At 41.7% G+C, this 14,266-nt stretch overlaps 1 protein-coding gene across 1 annotated transcript in view; it reads left to right on the forward strand.

The window, feature by feature from the left end:
• LOC117484322 (sodium/calcium exchanger 2-like) overlaps positions 1-14,266 on the forward strand; it is a 289,186-nt gene that overhangs the window by 684 nt on the left and 274,236 nt on the right. The gene's annotated exons all lie outside the window — the stretch shown is intronic.

A 14,266-nucleotide genomic window follows, 5' to 3' on the forward strand; every position in this document is an offset into this window, starting at 1 on the left:
TAAATACATATAAAGAGGGACACAAGGTGAGACCACCGACCGTCTCTACATGGAGATGGATCTGCTGCTTGGTAAATCTCTGAAGATACTGCGCCTCTCGGCTGCGTACACCAGCATCAAGTTAGCGTTAAATAAACACTTGACTTCCGGTTTGATTTTCTAAATAAAGCATTGTGCTGAACAGATTACGGAACTGGACGGTCCAAATGTTTACGGAGTAAAGCAGTATTTGAATCTAATGCCCTAGCCACACGGAGACGCAACGGGTCGTATCCGCTACAGTTCTCTATCTTATAGACAGTTCGGCCACACGAGGCCGACAGGGAAACGCAGATAACGATAACGATAACGGGTCCCAAGGTGGGTAGATCTGCGGACGCAACGCTCTGGGGGGCCAAACGGCTCCGTGATTACGCCCTATACGATCATTTCCTGATAACGAAAATACTGACTGGATGTCAGGAGAGGGGGAGGAAAAGAGAGACTCCGTGTATTATTCTTATATTATTATATAGAGTCGTTATTCATTTGTTTTAAAGTTCAATAAATAACAAAGAAGACCTTTGACCGGCACTTTTATAATTTTGTACGGAAGATTTAAACTTTAACGGACATGTTGACCGGAAACTCTGAGGTGGGTGTTTTTCAGCTGCTGGTGGACTACCGGGGAGATTTACAGCAGGAGCACACGCTTGCCTGGCCTCTGCCTCTCCCTCCACTTCTCCCCTCCCTACACCCCTCCATCCCCCTTTGACGGAAAAAGGCTGTAGGACACAGATGCAGCAACAGAACAAGATACTAACAAATGATGGAACAATGATGGAGCCACATCATGTTCCCCTAAGGGAAGCTTTTAGTAATAATTAGAGTCACCTTCAATGGAACTCAGTGTGTAGTGTGATCAGATGTTTGCCTTTTCTATTTTGATGTTTGGTACATACGGCCATTCGCACAACTCCACAAGCATCTTCTCCTGTTCAATATCTGATAGATTTTTCATTACCGTTCCTTCTTCCTCTCTGTCTGCTTCTATCTGCATCTCCTCTTCCTCTCCTCCATTATCTCGATTGCACTCTCTCTTTCACGCTAGCTTCCTCCCATCTTCTCTTTCCTCCTCTCTCCGCCCCCCCTGCTCCCTCTGCATCTCCTCGCCTCCTTACATCCTCTTCATGTTTTCCCTCTCTGTGTAGCACAGCTCACTACTGGCCGCTCAGCAGATTGTCTCATCAGGAGCCCCACACAGCAACATATGTTGCCTGGTTTTCTGCATCTTTTAACCTTTATTAACACAGTGGGTGTTGTGCTCCTCTATCATCAGCACCCCACCCCACACTCACACATTCACAGATCACACTTGGGAGAAGCTCCGGGACAACCACAGCCCTGTGCTGCTGCGCTGGGCCGTTACATAACAGAATATTTATCAACTCAGCTCTTGAAGTGATAATCGGCAAAAAAATGTATACAATAAATTATTTGTTACTCAACGCTTTTGATTTAGCAGAATGCCACAACATGAAGCATTTCCCATCTGTCACTGGATGTGATGAAGGGATGTGGTTAGTAGGGCCCAAAACATTTCAGCTTGCTTCAGAAACGAAGCAAATTAGTGCTGCAACCAACAACTATTTTGATCATCGATTAATCTGTCGATTATTTCTACGATTTATCATTTATGTTTCCATTATTTTATTCAGAAAACTGCAGTTTCCAACTTGACATCATCAACACACAAGAACAACCCAAATGTAAGCTATAAAATATGTGCAAAAGCTGTATCACAGCTTTTCTTTTACAAAAAATGTCACTTTAGGTTGTTTGAAAATTGTGAATCGCAAACAAAAGTGTTAACAGGCTTTGCTACAACAAATAGGGCTAGCTGGGGCCCCGAGCCGGCAAGGGGCCCCAATGGCATTGACCGGTTCACGCAGTCTTCAAAGTAACCAAGCAACCTAAATTAATTTGTAATTTGTCTGTCCAATGACCTTGCTCCCTTTCATGTCATGTGATACCTTGCGTGACGAGCGAACCGTTTAATCAACCTGTACTGTACTGTAGCTAGCAGCAGCAAGTTCGGCAGCATTATAAAAAATGTAATAGCTTGCATTTATAATGTACAGCAAACCAAAGCACAAGAGCGGCGCTCAAAAGAGAAAGGACAAGAGAGAACAAGGAGATGTAACAGCTAAACTGACAAAATTAGACCGTTTTTTTTGTCATACATCGTCCTCGAAATCGAGCGCTAACGTCAGCAATGTTGACGTGTAGCGGCAGCCGGAGCCGGAGGCTAACGATTGCTCACCACCATCATTGCCATCTAGCTCCACAAGTGAAGCTGTATCCGTGGCCGTGTCTGTGCAACCTTCTTCTCCAGCCAGCCAGGAGGAGAGGCTGGATTTGGCTGTGCGATTTGGTGTGATTTGGCGGTGGTCCAACAGTTCCCCCAAGGGCCCCAACCGATAGGGGACTCTATGGCGCTATTGAGACCCCCGACGCCAAGATCAAAAGCTATATTATAGCAACCGGTCTATGTAGGCCTACCGGCCCATTCCCCAGAGACAAACATCAAGGAAACAGGTTTAATCCTCTTCTTAGTTCGCTGTGCCGTTGTCAGGCTGTGGTGGTCTGAGGCCAGGGCAGGCTGTTGTTGATAGCCTATACATGTGGCGCTTCTGAGTGGTTGTGTATGTCTGTGTGTGTGTGAGCGCATCAGCGTGCGCTTATGTTTGGGGCGATGGGGGGGGCCCAAAACAATATTTGCACCGGGGCCAATCACAACCTTGTTACGCCACTGCCTGTGGGATGAAACTGTCTCTGAGTCTGGTGGTTTTAGTCCTGATGCTGCGGTACCGCCTGCCAGACGGCAGCAGACAGAACAGTTTGTGGCTGGGGTGATGGGGGTCTTTTATAATCCTGAGGGCTTTCTTCCTGAGCCGCTGGAAGTAAAGCTCCTCCATGGATGGCATTTCCGTCCTGGTGATGTGCTGTGCAGTTTTCACCACCCTCTGTAAAGTCTTACGGTTGAGGGCGTTGCAACTGCCGTACCAGGCCGTGATGCAGCCAGTCAGGATCCTCTCTATGGTGCACCTGTAGAAGGTCAGGATCCTCTCTATGGTGCACCTGTAGAAGGTCAGAATCCTCTCTATGGTGCACCTGTAGAAGGTCAAGATCCTCTCTATGGTGCACCTGTAGAAGGTCAGAATCCTCTCTATGGTGCACCTGTAGAAGTTGCAGAGTATCCTGGAGTCCATGTTGAACCTCCTCAGCCTGCGGAGGAAGAAGAGCCGCTGCTGACTCTCTCCACGTAGTCCCATTGATGGCGATGGGGGCGTGTCCCTCTCTCTGCTGCTTCCTGTAATCCACAATCAGCCCCTTGGTTTTGCTGACGTTGAGGTTGTTATCCTGGCACCAAGATGTCAGGTTTTCGACCTCCTCTCTGTATGCCGTCTCGTCGCCGTTGGTGATCAGGCCGATGACGGTCGTGTCGTCAGAAAACTTCACGATGGTGTTGGAGCTGTGTGTGGCCACACAGTCGTGAGTGAACAGGGAGTAGAGGAGAGGGCTGAGCACGCAGCCTTGAGGGGCTCCGATGTTGAGGATCAGGGTGGAGGATGTGATGTTTCCCACCCGCACTGCCTGGGGTCTGCCGTCAGGAAGTTCAGGATCCAATCACAGAGGGCGCTGTTGAGCCCGAGGTCCCTGAGCTTGATGACCAGCTTGGAGGGCACAAAGTGTTGAAAGCTGAACTGTAATCAATAAATGGCGTCGTCTGTGGACCTGTTTGCTCTGTAGGCAAACTGCAGGGGGTCCAGAGAGACAGGGAGGGAGGAGGTGATGAATGTTTTGACTAACCGCTCAAAGCACTTCATGATGATGGAGGTGAGTGCTACTGGGCGGTAGTCGTTGAGGCAGGTCCTGGAGCCTTATTAACCCTTTTAAAGGTTTTGCCCACATCTGCCCTGTCTAAAACAAAAGGGCAGGGCTGCACCGAAAACACAGAACCTTGTGGTGGCATGATCAATCTGCAGATTACTTCAAGAGTTTTTTCAAAGAGGGATTTATGATTGTACAGCCCACCAAACAACATAAAATAATACACAATGAGCAACAAACCAAAGAGGAAACACAAATGTATCTCCCTAATAAAGAAAGTATTGCTCCCTCCTTTGGTCTCATTATCCTTCTCTTCTCCTCCTAACTTCTCCTCTGTCTCCCCGGGCTGATTGCTCTCCGGGGAAACATTCAGGGCTGTTCCGTAACTCCAGCCTCACATCCACACACTCTTCACTGTTTTGAATTACACAAATGATCCGGCTGATTGGAGCATGGTAAAAGAGTGTGTGGTGAGTGTGTCAGGACTGGTATAGATGGAGACAGGGGGATTGATTTATTTTGGGGCAGAACAAAAGGACAGGTTGACAGACAGGAAGGAGCTCCGTCACTTTGGGGATTTAACTGTACATTTGAAAATATGGGAGCTCTGTATGTGAGATGCATCACTCCCTCAAGTTTGGCTGAAATTGGATCAGGGCTTTGTGAGACACTCGTGAGCGGCAAACAAATGAATGAGCAAACAGGCTGATCTTTTCCAATCCCTTCCCCTCCTATCTCATCAGCTTGGATAAAGAAAAACAGATATCAAGTTTAAGACAGGGAAACAGACAGACTGAGGCTGTGATGTCCGAAATGATCCAGGAGATTGACTTTGAGACGGAAAGACAGAAAACAAAGGCTAGAAATCAAATGAACATGGCCTTTGGGAGAGGACAAATACCAACAAGTAAACAAACAAAAAAACGAAAACAGAGCCTTTAGAGTCACATATGGAGCACAACAGAATCAAATACGGCTTTATTTCATAACGGTTACCCCAGGTTTCAAGTCAGGTTCCCAAGAACTAGTTAACCTGTTCCACCCTGAGCCTGTTTTTCAGGTCTCAGGCTCGAAAATGACATTCCCAGAACAAATGACCATATCTTCCCTTCTAAAAGGGTTACATTAATAATCTTTGTTCTCAAAGTAATGATAAACCTGTGAGTTGCATGTAGAAAAGTCAGAATCAATATAGATGTTTTTTATTTTAAAGAAAATTCAGATTGAACATAGTAAAAAACTGTAAATTATAGTGTCCGTCCAAAAATTCTTGTTTACTTATAGTGAAAACTCAACCTGGTCTCACCAGAATGCGTGACTCCACCACGACTCCTTAACACCGCAGTGCGTGGTGGAGTCATGAACTTTGCTACATTTACGTGTCTGCACCACGCAAACAACCCCAATGTAAAGTGAATGAGGCTCCTTTGTCGTGGTGCACACACGCATTTCTACAACGTCCAGCAGTGAGCTTTTATTCTATAAAACGTTTTTAAAATCTACTTTATAGCAGTGGCAAGCCGTCAGGGCCCTCTAGGCCCTCTGTGAGGGCCTAAGATATTCTAAAAAATAATATTTGAAATTTTTTTTTTTTTTTTTTTTTTTAAATATTAATTTTTTATATATTTGTTTGTTACATTTTTCATTAGTTGTACCAAAATAACTTGATTTAATTGTATTTAAAATAACATTTCTAAAGAAATAAATCCTTCGAATCTGCCTGTTCAGTTTCTGTTGGAATGTGAAGGGTTAAATGCCGTCTCCTGCGGGAGAGCTTGTTGGTCCCTCTGTACATTCACAGAGGGCCAGCTATAGTAACTCAATGAGAGAGTAATGTCAAATGACAGTACAATTGACCAATCATATCCTCCCTCTAAATGGGTGGGCTTTATTTTCACGGACTTTATGACAAGTTCCGCCCGCTGTGGGGTTTATGCAAGTGGTACAGTGACGCGTCCTAAAACCCGGAAGTAAGCTGCGCTCGGGTTCCCTCGACAGAAAAGCAATGGGATTTCTCATGGATGTAATAGCTCGAAATAAGGTCTGTGGATAACGAACCTGTTAGATAAATGCACGTTTTGTTCAGCCGGATAATATCCACATGTCTACCCTACATTTATTATTTTCGAATCATAAATGTAATCGATAGATTTATGATTAGCATAAGTTCGTTCATGATGGCTCATTTCAGTGATAGTGATGACATCGTTGCGAAATTATTAACCGAGTGATTTTCAAGATTGAGTTACAATGATAAACTGGAGTGGCAAAGGATCAGCTGCATGACCCCGCCATCAAGTGCTTCATCCAAAAGGACAGGAGGATGGACTTTGTGTTTAAGTGAATTGATCATCAAAGGTAGGCCTAAGTCATTTTCAATGTGGGCCGCCGTGCCGACTTAATTCATTTGTAATTGTGACTTGGCTGTGGGTGCCCTGTCATGATAGGTGTTTATATAAATGGTGTTGTTTTGTGTGGTAGAGGGTCGCTGTCATTGATGCGTTTTGTACCCCGGGCCGTTGTTTTGATATTCCGCTGAAGTATACGCTGAGACGTAATAACTCTTCTTTTTTTTCGAGGGAAGGGGGGGGGGTCAGAGGGCCTAGGTATAAATGTCACGGCTCGCCACTGCTTTATAGCTTGTAGTGACTCACGGGAGGCTTCTTTTATTTTATTTGTATTCATAATAATTTTTATTTTTTGTCAGAATGTATTATGGTGCATTAGTTACGAATTTTTGTTCAAATAATAATAATAATAATACAACTGTGATTTTTATTAAATTAGTTCGTTTTTAAGGAAGGCCAGAGCTTCAGCTGTGTCAAATAGATTGTTCCCTTTAGTTAACGTTATTTAAAAGATAATTATATTCCTATGGCTATTTGATCATGTCCCCTTTATTGTATTACGGACGCAGAGAGCAATGTGAGCGTCCATTCCCATTGGATAACGGAGGATTTTACACCCGGAAGTAAGTATTCTCCTTACTGTCGATTGATTTTACAGTGATATCTGCACTACTCATCAACTCAAAAACACCAGATTATCCTTGTTAATTACACAACATTGATTGGTTTAAATTGTGTACAATGCTTTTGTAATTTTCCCCTTCGATTCAGAGAAACAAATATTTGTTCAGAGTTTAGGATGGCCGAAGACACTACACTACCCAGAATCCTCAGCTATTGTTCCGCTTTGCCTCAAGCTCTGTGATTGGTTGACCTCCAACTGCATTCCATATGAAAAAAAAACGTTTCGTAAAAGATAAAATCATACTTTATTCAGCAGTGCTTGCTTTACTCTTTGAAAGTCATCACATGAATGCATTGTAATGAATGGTTTGGTTGCATTAAACATTACACATCTGTCGTAGTTCTTTATTTATCTACAGAGATCGGGCCTCAGAATAGACCGGAAACTATTCTTTTACCGTTCTGTTTTAATTTCACAATAAAGTTAGTAGTAATAATTTGTTTTGATATTATTGTTTTTTATTAACTACTAGATCGCTGGGTCATGTCATGTTGCTGTGGGTTTTTTACATCGCTTTTGTGTTACAAATATCAAAACAATAACAGAATATATCCGTCGTAAACTAAACCAGAAACAGCAGTATATTTTATTTTGTTAACACTGTAAACTTGACAGCTTTTTAACCCGCACCTCCTGCTGGTTAAAGCACGTTATTACACGTTTAGAGTCATTGCAATGCAGGTAGATTGTGTTGCTTTTTAATGACTGTTTTAAAATGCCTTTTTCTTAATGTCTTTCATTTTTGTAAAGCACTTTTGAATGTGTTATATTTGATGAAAACATTTAAATATTAAGAGTACATACTCTTAATATAGTGGGAAAGTGGAAGGTCAATGATATAAATAATATAGAATAGAAAATATCAAGAAGATACTGTAAGTAATCTCTACAATAAAACAGTTTAGTGCCTGATAGGAGGATGTGCAAAACAGACAAACTAATAAGGCTTTATTTATACATATTAATTATACTCTTATAAGATGTATGTAGATAGTATAAGAAATGTGCAGAATATGTTTAATGGTGGAGATACACAGATATCGATAGATGTCTTGTAATGCACTGTTGAGGAACCTGTGCCCCAAGTTTTTCATTCATTGCATAACTTCACCGTAGTTGTGTATATGATATTTCAATAAACCTTAGAAAATCTTGAAATCTTGAAAGGGATGTGCAAAATAGCCATTATATACAGTTTTTAATTAACTATTAGTAGAGAATAACGAGTAATGAATATACTTTATAGGGATCTGCAGATAAATATTTAGTCTTCTCGAGCACCCACTACCAAATATCTCGCCTGATTGTTGGCACTTGACAATCACCTTCACTGAATTTTCCTCAGGTGTAACTAAAGTCTGATTTAAGGGTTGTTTATATTTCACATCATTAATCCAAATCTGTAAAGTAACTAAAATAAATGTAGTGGAGTAAAAATACCAGGTTAACCTTAAAGAAAGCCCTCAGGATTATAAAAGACCCCCATCACCCCAGCCACAAACTGTTCTGTCTGCTGCCGTCTGGCAGGCGGTACCGCAGCATCCGGACTAAAACCACCAGACTCAGGGACAGTTTCATCCCACAGGCCATAAGACTATTAAACACCTGAACTTAGAAACAACATCCATAACATTCATCTGGCTGCTACTTAGAAATTATTTATCTAATATATCATATTCCAATCACTTGTATATAGACTCTTATTGCACTATTTCACTTTTTACTATTTTACTATTTTTCTTTTTGTATTTACTTGCACTATTTTTTTTCTGTTGGAGGAGCCTGTGACCTAAGGGGGGGGGGGGGGGGGGGGGGGTAGGACACGTTCTAAGCACCTGGTGTAGTCCCAGAGCTGAGGATTCTGGGTAGTGTAGTGTCTTCTGCCATCCAAAAACTCAGAAAAAATATTTGTTTCTCCGAATCGAAAGGGGAAAATACAAAAGCATTGTACACAATTTAAACCAATCAATGTTGTGTAATTAACAAGGATAATCTGGTGTTTTTGAGTTGATGAGTAGTGCAGATATCACTGTAAATAAAATCAATCGACAGTAAGGAGAATACTTACTTCCGGGTGTAAAATCCTCCGTTATCCAATGGGAATGGACGCTCACATTGCTCTTTGGGTCCGTAATACAATAAAGGGGACATGATCAAATAGGAATATAATTATCTTTTAAATAACGTAAACTAAAGGGAACAATCTATTTGACACAGCTGAAGCTCTGGCCTTCCTTAAAAACTAACTAATTTAATAAAAATCACAGTTGTATTACACACAATGCACTGTTTTTTGAGAACAAGAATTGGTAAATAATGCACCATAATACATTCTGAATAAAAATAAAAATTATTATGAATACAAATAAAATAAAAGAAGCCTCCCGTGAGTTACTACAAGCTATAAAGTAGATTTTAAAAACGTTTTATAGAATAAAAGCTCACTGCTGGACGTTGTAGAAATGCGTGTGTGCACCACGACAAAGGAGCCTCATTGACTTTACATTGGGGTTGTTTGCGTGGTGCAGACACGTAAATGTAGCAAAGTTCGTGACTCCACCACGCACTGCGGTGTTAAGGAGTCGTGGTGGAGTCACGCATTCTGGTGAGACCAGGTTGTGAAAACTACCCTTGGATGATGGGTTAGTAGACTAAAAGCTTTAGGAATCCAAAGTACAACATATAATAAGTACCCTGTATCAAGATTGATGCAAAACAAGTGAAATTTGACCTTTTTAGAGAGATTTAGCACAAAAAAAAACACTTCTGGGGTCATTTGGGTGGATTTGACCTATCTCTGGCCCCCCCTTGGTCGATTTTGATGAATGAAATCTCTTTATAACCGCTAGAGTCAATGGAATCGAGGGAAAGTTCTACACACACCAACACATTAACAAATAAGGAGTGAGAGTGACGCGTGGCCAAAACCGGAAGCTGCATACACTCTGTTGGCTACCATTAGCAGCTAACTTTTTTTCTCCGATTTTTACATAAAAATGAAATTATGGATTATAAATAATTTTTTCAAAGCCACAGATACATTATTAACCTATGGATCAACCGATGCAGCCGCGTTTTTTCTCGTTTTAATGCCATTGAACACGTCTTTTGATCAGATTGACAGCTACGGTGAGACGATCTCCCGTAAAAGCTCCGTAAAGGTACGTGTTGTGTCTGTGTTTGCTTCCCCTGTCGCGAGTTCGGATCGCTCAGTGATGATACTATACCTATATAATCTGTGGAGTCTCAGCTTTAATCGGATATATTGTATGTGCAGTTCCGATAAGTAATAAGGGTATCTTTATCTTGAGTTCTGTGCTAAGTGCGTTAGCATATTTTCGCTTAGTGCTAATTCAGAGGCTTGGTATTACCCTTGTGTTTTGTTTTGGTAAAAATGGTTCATATCTTCAGTTAGCTGAGATTCTTCCCGTTAATCTAGTGCTACACATTAATAGTTTCATAAATGTTAAGAAGCCCTGAGACACAGTCCAATGGGGGGACCGTCGTCCTTAAGAGGTTAATGTCAAGACACAAGTCTTTTTAAGCATAGTGAATTAATTTAAGCAAACTAAGCCAAGTCTGAGAGAAAAACACTTCCAGTCATTTGTGCAATCCCTTTTGTGACTTTAAGCAGCTATATTCTATATTTTGATACGACATTCTGAGAAAAATCTGTTCCATCAAGCCAACCACATTCTCATTTAATTCTGCTGCACTGCATTGTGTTTCTGCATATCACACTGAAGGTCTGCATCACGGTACAGTACGGGTGTTTCCTACTGTCTGGAAATGAGGCTGTTTCGAGATAAAAGAGACTAAATCCCAAAGTCACAACTCATGACCTACAAAGAGTGCTGCATCTGTGTATCAGAGATAAACTAACTACAGTGTGTGTGTGTGTGTGTGTGTGTGTATGTATGTGTGTGTATCTGTCTGTCTGTCTGTCTGTCTGTCTGTCTGTCTGTCTGTCTGTCTGTCTGTCTGTCTGTGTGTGTGTGTGTGTGTGTGTGTGTGTGTGTGTGTGTGTGTGTGTGTGTGTGTGTGTGTGTGTTAGTGTGTGATCTGGCCTCCTGCTGAGAGAGGCTACAAAATCCCATCTTATTATCAGATGTGTTTCAGACTGCGTGTTATAAAGGCTCTGAAACTCACACACACTGCCAGGGAGAAATTAATTGTATGCATTAGAGTCAACTTTTACACCAGTAGTGCATTATGGGTTGAACTGAGTCTCTGTGTCTATCTTTTACTTTCATTGCTCGGCGGTTACCTAACCACTTGAGTAAGTGTGGCGCGTTTCCATTGATATTCCTCTCACTCCGTCACACCAATGTCTCTCAGCTGTTTAAAGTAATTCCTTTCCTTCCACCGCCTTCACACTTAACCTTTGCCCTCCTCTCTCCCTCTGGCCTTTTCTCTGTCTTACCTTCTAATTTATTCAATTTGCATTGAATTAAATGATTACCCCTTCCTCACCTTTATAACTTATGTGCCCTCACCCCACTCTCTCTTTGTTTCTACAGCCTATACATATGAATGAGAAGTGCTATAAGCATGACCCAGGCTGTTTCTCTTCAGGGATGAAGATTCCACCAGATACTGTGTGTGTCCATGTGCTTTTCAAAGTTTCTGAAGGCTTCCTGCTAGGCAGGGCAGCTGTTATGAACTAGGTTACACAAGGAAATAAGGACTCAAATGCACGACCCGGGAGCCAAAGGTAAAGTATAATTAATATACTTTATTGTACAAAAGGTAACAAAAGAAAAATCACTCTTTCGAGATGACAAAAAAAAGGTTTAAACAAGGAACAACAGAAAATCGCTCACAACGTGAGGAACTAAACTTATAATACGTTTCAGGAGCAAAAAATAGGCTTGAATCAAAACGAGCAAACGCTGAAGAGCAGAGTTCTGACATGAGGACAGAGGCCTGTACGACGAAGCAGGATTTTCGCTTAGCGGGCTAACTTCAGGGAAAACTCGGGGTTTCCGGTCCTACGACGCTGGTTCTCTTTTTAGCGGGCTAGATCTCCATGGTAACTCATGCTGAGCAGCTAACCTGCTCCAGAGCAGGTTAGGTTGCAGGCTAAGAGATCAAGTCAGTGAAAGCACTGCCTGTGTAGCAGGCCCCGCTATGCAGGGCGCGATGACAGATTATATTCCTGTAGAACAGGAGAAATTATGAGCAGAGAATGCCTTTTGCTGCTCGTTTGGCGGGTCTTGCCAGAATTGATTCACAATTGGCACAAAACAAAACACAATTGTTCTTGCCCTTTTCCTACTCTCAATATAAACACATGTTTATATGTTCATGTCTTCAAAATATACTTTTAACATGCTTGAAGTATTCAAAATAAACACATTTGTCTATAACCAAGTGTCATTAACTTCATGACTAAAAATAAGAATGTACTGTTAAGTACCTTTTCAGGATAACTATTAGCATTAGTCTAAAATGTGCTAGCATTAGCATCTAACAAGCATTTACAATAATTAAAGAACGACTGACCATAGTACACATAGGCTATAGATAATACAGAACACACATTGTCATTTGGAATATAAACACTGAAAATAGGTAGCTAATAAAGTGCACAGAAGCTATAAACAATTAACTTGCATTCACTTTCATCAGGGAGCGTGAGTCTACTACATCTAAATAGCGACCACCATTATACACACACAGCCACCACGAGGTGGTCTTCTACGCGGCATTAAACATAATAAACAACATCTAAACATCACTTCAAACTTAAGACATTGCGATTTATAACATTTGTGACAATCTGTACACATTACTGACCTGTAGAACAGGAGAAATTATGAGCAGAGAATGCCTTTTGCTGCTCGTTTGGCGGGTCTTGCCAGAATGGCAAGCTAACGACAGCTCCGTCATCACGTCAGACATTTTACGGCAGACGCGTAAATAATGACCAACCCCTTTGCGGCAGTGATACCCTGCCATCTACTGCCCCCTGCTGTCCATTGTTAAACAGGTCATATAAAATCATATTAAATATAAACATACAATTGTGATTACACTTTGTGTAGGTCACACCTGCTGACCAATCAGAGCTCAGTGTGCGGAGTTTAAAGCGATCAAGTCATATTACAGGATAGAGGAAATACAGAAAAACTGCCGTTGCAGGAAAGACGGCTGGCAAAAATCACCTGACTGTGTGAACGTGAACATTAATAAAATATCACCTCCCATCTTCAGAGCAATCTGACTATTATAACATTACCGTTAAGAAAGCTTAATTAAATATCTGCCACAACATAAGTAACCGGATCAGAGTAACATTAAGTACAGTCCGCGGCACTGTGAGTGCAGACGTCGATGTGTCCCATTATCATTCATATCACATCATAATGTATCATATATTTCCTTATCTGAGTCAGCTGAGCCGTATCTGGCCGTGCAACACTCACAGTGTCACATACTGTATGCAGAAGTATTATTTTAAGCAACACATTAAGTTGACGAAACACTCGAGTCAAATGTAATTAAAGTCAGATCCACTCGTGTCTTGGACGGGGCAGTGATTTCATAAACCTGTTAATGTACGCATTCAAACGCTTTTTCTGTTACCAGCTGTATTCACCTTGCAGGTGCAGCTATGTGGCTTTTATCCTGGATAAAGTGTTTAAGTCATGGATGTTTAAAGTTTAACTTCTTCATATTTGACTAATATTAAAGTTCACTTTTCATTCAGGAAGTATGACGCTGCGCTGTCAGTACGCTTGTCCATGTTTGTGATTGGTCGAATGCTCCAAATACCACCCCTTTCATGTGAACGCGCACCTAACTAGATAGGACACGGCTGGCTTGAGCGATCCACTTGATAACCCGCGTCGTAGTACAGCTTAGCGAGAGCGCGTATGTTTTGGATTGGGCCAACCGGCTAACTCAAACATATCCAGGTTAAGTTGAACCAGCTTCGTAGTACAGGCCTCAGGACAAGACGAACTGACAATAAACAGAGGGAAACAGGGGAATATAAACAGGAGATAACTGGGAACAGGTGAAAACAATCGGGCGGGGCTGGTGCTGATGAGCGCGGGAGAACACATTAGGAAAGGGAGTCAAGGAACCTGAAATGAGATGTGACAAATGAGTGACAAAACAAAACAGGAAGTGAAAGACAATACAAGAATAACAACATGAAACATGACTGACTAACACTTTTGGCGGTGCACAACAGCAGCCTATTTATACAGCACCTTTCAACACAAGGCAATTCAAAGTGCTTTACAGAAATGAAGAAATATTGCAGAATGGCATCTAAAACTGATTAAAAAGGAAAGAGAAACATAAAACAAGCCAATAAATGAAAAAAGTTAAGAGCCCAAAATACATCACA

The sequence above is a fragment of the Trematomus bernacchii genome, unplaced genomic scaffold (genome assembly GCF_902827165.1).
Source record: "Trematomus bernacchii unplaced genomic scaffold, fTreBer1.1, whole genome shotgun sequence".
NCBI classification, from domain to species: domain Eukaryota; kingdom Metazoa; phylum Chordata; class Actinopteri; order Perciformes; family Nototheniidae; genus Trematomus; species Trematomus bernacchii.